Source organism: Arachis ipaensis, chromosome B03 (genome assembly GCF_000816755.2).
Source record: "Arachis ipaensis cultivar K30076 chromosome B03, Araip1.1, whole genome shotgun sequence".
In the NCBI taxonomy this organism is placed as follows: Eukaryota; Viridiplantae; Streptophyta; class Magnoliopsida; order Fabales; family Fabaceae; genus Arachis; species Arachis ipaensis.
In genome coordinates, this window is record NC_029787.2 from 109,926,725 (window position 1) to 109,932,774 (window position 6,050).

The 6,050-nt window shown below is 36.0% G+C and overlaps 1 long non-coding RNA gene across 1 annotated transcript; it reads right to left on the bottom strand.

Annotated features, from left to right (window-relative positions):
- On the bottom strand, positions 3,687-5,790 carry LOC110270291. Its single transcript, XR_002359680.1, has 2 exons — positions 5,322-5,790; positions 3,687-3,921 (listed from the first exon to the last, which is right to left on the bottom strand). It is a non-coding gene; the product is annotated as an uncharacterized LOC110270291 (long non-coding RNA).

Sequence of the window (6,050 nt, forward strand, 5' to 3'; positions counted from 1 at the left end):
CTGCAGACTTCAAGAACCACCACAAACACTCAGATACAATGAGAATTGCTCTGAATTACAAAAAACGCATGCTTCTAACGCTACTTCCAAATCAAGATTCCACAAAAACTCATGCTAGCTCAGCTCCAAATCCTAGGGATTCCAATTTCCACAACAGCAAGAAAGAAAAGATTTCTCATACTGACAATAGTAGGAATTCAAAAATTGAACTCTGCATTAAGAAAAAATAAACAAGCAGATGAGCAGAAACCAGTACCTGGTAGACAGATCGATCGAGTAATGGGTGAATGGGAAGGAGAGGTAGATCTCAGATCTGGCCGTTGTGATAATGCTGGGTCTCAGATCGAGGGAGCTGTAAACTTGTTGGCTATTGCTACTAATTAGAAAGTCGAATCAGAAAAGAACGACCAGGTTAGAGTCGAGGAGTTTACAGCCGACGACATTGAAGAAGCATGCACCGACACTCGCCGCGAAGAATGGAGAGGCAAGCAGAGAGGTGATTTGAGCGGCGATCCGGCGACAGAGACGAAATAAACAGACCGGAGACAGAGGGATGTGGGTGGGGTGATCGATGCTGGTTGCGTCAACGAGGAGAGGAGGAGCCGAGGAGTGCTTACCGTAGAGGTGAGCCGACAAGATGAGCAGAGGCCGGATACTGAAGAGGCGAGACGACAAGATGAGCGACGTGCGACGGTAAAGTGGGCAACGCGAGCGACGACGATGTTCCACGATGAGGAGAAGAGGGTGAGAAGTAGCTGTTGGTGGGGGTTGCTCTTGTTTGAGTCCTCTGATAGGGTTTAGGTTGTGTGAATTGTGAAAGTGAAGGGAGAGAGAGCCTTCTGTACTGCCCGTATGGGTTTTCTTTTTTTTTTTTTTGCGTAAAAAACGACGTCGTTTCAAGCAACAATAAAAAACCAGAACCTTTAAAAATCCGGCCGGTTTGGCCGGTTCACCGATTAACCACTGGTTCGACCAGTTTTTTCACCGATTTTTTGCAAAACGATTTTGGATGTCAACCGGATCGGCTAGGTGATCGGTTTTCAATTAATCCGGTTGAACTGTCTGGTCCGGTCCGATTTTTAGAACCTTGGTAAAGATCTAATTTAACACCAAAGTTAAACACAATCGTTCTAATAATGGTTCAGATTTTTTAATGTCTAATTTTTATGCTTCAAGGAGAATTTTTCATGAACAAAGTTGTGTGAAACACCACAATAAAATGGTCGAGTTGAAAGAAAACATCAACATATTCTTAATGTTGTACGAGCTTTAATGTTTCAATCGAATTTATCATTATTTTTTTGGTTTTATACCATTGCACATGCTATCTTTCTTATTAATCGGGTTCCTTCTCCCATTTTACATTATAAGTCACCCTTTCAAATTCTTTTTAACAAATTGCCTAATTTATCCATAATCAAAGTTTTTGGATGTTTATGTTTTGCTTCAACTCTTGGTGTGCATCACAATAAATTTAATCCTCGTGCTAGAAAAGGTATTTTCTTAGGTTTTAAACAATAAAAATTTTTATTTCTATACATGTGCAGTTTCATGAACACTATTTTTCATACCAAGTTAGCAACAATCCATTGATTCACCCTCATTTACACCCTTCTTTTGACCCACAAATTCTTGATCCACTAATTAAGCCTATTACTACACAAGAACCCAATTTTATCCCAACATCACACATGTTTTTCCATCTGCCCAAGCCCACAACCAAGAAGACCCAACTTTTCACCCACAACACTAATTAACCCACCTTTCTTAATTCATGAATCCACTAACTCTCATCAAACCCTTTCTCCATTTTTCTCATCAAGAAACAAAGATAACCTTTCTTCGTCTTCTTTTTCTACTATCTAATCCATAGTTGTCAAAATCGGACCGGATCGGCCAGTTCGACCGGAAAACCGGACCCTATATCGATCCGGTCCAAGAGTAAGACCGTTCAAGGTTGAGAACCGGAACGAACCGGTGGAACCCAGAACGAACCGGCCAAAACCGGTGAAAACCGGTCCGGACCGAACCGCTCGACCAACCGAAGGCGAAGCTACGACGCATCTGGGTTCTGCAAGTCCACCATGCTCTCTATTTGCTCCAGCCGTCCAGCGTGCCAAGTGTCAAAGCTTTGTGTTTTTTGAAAAATTTTTCCAAAATGGATGCAATGAAATTCGAACTGCTTACACCAAGGTTGCAAGAAGGACACTCATGCCACCAAGCCACATTCATTCTTACTAACATATATCCCAATTATAATACATATAGTAACTTTTTATTATACTTATATTCAATTAATTTTAATTTTAAAGTCACTCAATTTTATTAATATATATATATTAAAAAGATAAACAAAAAAAATTATTAATCACAAATTATTTTTTCTTTTCATGATTATATGATATCTATTAATATTATTTTTTCAATAAATACTTGTAGTATATAATAATAGGTAAAGACTCACATGCAGTTGTCTTCATATGAAGTTGATAGTTGAAAATCATTAGATGATATTTAGTTAAATTTGTCAAATTATCTAACTATTTTTAAATATTAACTTCACATAAAAATTAACTGTATGTAAGTTTTTATTTATAATAATATAATAATACAATAAATATAAATTTAATTAATAAAATATTAAAATTTAAAAATGATAATTATTTTTATAAAAATAAATAAAAGTACTTATAATAAATAAAAAATAATTAAATTTTACATAATTATTTAATTATACCGGGTTAATCGGTTCGACCAGTGACCCACCGGTTGAACCAGTAACCCAGTGACCCAGTAACCTCACCGGTTCGGTTCTGATAACTATGATCTAATCAGGAAATCAATAAGAATCTCAAAACCTCCTTCCTACCTCAATTACTACTTTTGCAATCTCTCATCCAACAACCGCTAATTATCTTCTTCAAGGTACAGGTATTCTCTTTACACAGTTCTTTCCTACACGCACATATCCCCTTCTCATTGTAGCTTTCTTTTCTCTTTATCCACTAATATTGAACCGTATACTTTTCAAAAAGCTAGCAAACATTCACGCTGGCAAGATGCCATGAAGGCTGAGGTCAAAGCCTTGAAGTTAAATAAAAACTGGATTCTTGTTGATGTTCCTCCCGGTGTTAAACTCATCGGTTGCAAATGGGTCTATCGTATCAAGTATCGCCCTGATGGATTTATTGAGCATTATAAAGAATGTTTGGTTATACCCAAATCGAAGGGATTGATTATTCTGAGACTTTCTCTCTTATGGTAAAGATGACAACCGTAAAGCTAATCTTAGCTCTTTTCTCCATCAATAATTGGTACATTTATCAGTAAAGAGAATGTCTATATGCAATTGCTTCTTGGAGTGCCATTCTCTAAGTTGTAATAATGTTGTAAATTGTTAGTCTTTATACGGTTTAAAGAAATCAAGTTGTGAATGGTATGATAAATTGTCATCCTTTCTTTTTTCTCATGGGTATCGGCAATAGGGGTGGCAGTGGGACGGGTAGGGGCGGGTTTTTGCCCTACCCGACCCCGTCCCGCCGTCCTGTTACTCATGTACTACCCATCCCGTCACTACCCGCGGGTAGTAAACTGCAGTACCCGAACCCGCCCCTGCGGGTACCCGCCCCACCCCTACCCGCCCCTATAAAAATTAAATATTTTAATTTTTACATATTCATATAAAATTAAGACAAAAAACTTAAAATTCATAGATAAATTAAAATACAAACATAAAATTCATACAATGTCATTAGCTCAAATAACTTGAAATTAAAAAAAAAAGCTAGTATAAGATCACTACAAATTTAACACCATAATAAAAAAAATTACAAATTAGATATAAAGGAATCTTCAATCCTTATTCTTGATCACTTTCAACATCTTCATCATCATTAAAAGTTTGCAAATCAAGATTTAAACCTGAAAATAAAAAGGGATAACAATTAACAAAATAATTGGTACTATGTAAAAAATTAACATAAATAAAGATTAAAAGAATAAAGATGTTCAATTAAAAGCATATACACATGTGAATTCATGCATGGTTGTCACTTAGGTCCAACTTTTAAGTAGATGATTTATAAAACAACGTAAACATTTGACGGGTATGCAGAATGTTAGACTTGGGCACAAATATTTCTTCGAATCTAAGTTCAATACATTCCATTAAGAAAAGGGGTTGACAAAGCATAATACAAAAATAATAATTTTGTAATTACGTGGTGGTACTCACATAATATTTACATAAGATAATCCCTTGACAACCTGTCTGGTCAATTTTTATCTTAACAATCCTCATATAATTACAGGTAAGAACCAGTAACTATCACTTAAGTTCAGTCACCATCCATCATAACAGGGGAACAAGGGCAAGGAAAAGAGAAACTCAGTTATCACTTTGTCATAGTAAAAATTGGACAATGCTTTCAAGAGAAATAGAAGGATAGAGGAATGCAGTTAAAAAGCTTCAACATCTGTTAAGTGTTTCATTCTTTCTCTGAAACCAAAATATCCATGACATTTCAATCCAAAGTTATTGGATTTTATTGGCATTTCCAAAGATATTTATTCAGTGCATTGAGCTAATGACAACATCTTTTTAAACTGCAAACTTGACAAATCACAAAACACATTTTTCAATTATTTTTCTCTCTTGTTTTAATTTTCCAATTTAATACATGATTGGTGCCACAAAATATATATCTAAAATCAAATTTATTCTACTATAATCTAAAATAAATGATTGAATCTTTATAATTAAAATAAATAATTTACTCTAGTACATTCAACAATACAGTACCCCAAAAAATAGAAATCTTCCACACAAAATCATAAATGAGACCTTAAAGATGACTGTGGCATGATACCTTAAAGATGACTGTGGCATGATGAAACAAACAAAAACTCGACCTTTTCGAAGTCTCATATAAACTAAGAGAAAGGAGAAGCAAAAGCATAATTAGCACATCACAAATCTTATTATGTTGCCAATGTTCTCCGAAGCCTAACGATGAAATGAATAACAGGAACATCACTTTGTTTACTCTACTATAATCTTTATTCTTATAATTGAATCTTATAAATAAAAATAAATAAAATAATAATATTCAAGAGAAAAATACAGTGGAAAAATAAGCATGATTCAACCATTTTTGTCATATTAATCTGAACAGGTTTTCATACAAATAGAATTGCATGTAGCAACAAATCCATGCTCAAATAAAAATTAGGACAAAACTGTAACTCAAAATAAGATTAGGGAACATTGAAAACCCTAAATAAAAATTATCAAAAAAAGAAGTGATTCACAGCAGACTCACAGGGTACGGCGACGGACTCACAACAACGGCGACAGACTCACGGCGACGAAGGACGGAGGACGTCGGTTAAGTTCTTCGCTCGAACGGAGGATGACGGAGGCGAAGCTCTGCTCAGCTGCTCTCGGACGGAGGTACGGTGACAAACTCACATCGACGAAGGACAGAGGACAGAGGACGAAGGACAGAGGACAGAGGACGAAGCCTTGGTTCTGCGCCCGGACAGAGGACGTTGGCGGCGAAGCGCTGCTCAGCTGCTCTCGGACGGAGGACGAAGGCAAGAATGACGACAGCCGGTGAGTAGGTGTTGGAGACTTGGAGAAGAGGAAGGCAAGAAGCTCGATGCTCTATTGGCTATTGCTCTCAGCCTCAGCCTCTCACCGGTTTCTGGAATATGGAACAGAGAACTAGAGAAGAATAATGTTAGGGTTTTTGCATCTGAGAGTGAGGCGCACACCCGCACTTCACTGTCTCCCCACAATTTGTTTATATATTTTTTATATATTTATATTATGTATTTTATCAATCCCGCTACGTTACCAACAACATTTCTACCAACTTCTGCCAACTCTTATTTATAATTGCGTTTAATGGAAATATCTTAGTGGATGTGTCTAATAAAAATGTATTTCTTATGGCTGTATTTAAAACAAGTGTCTTTATAGATATATTTTCTGGATGTATCTCTTTATATATATGTTTAAAATATAATAATTAATTATTGTTGGTAAT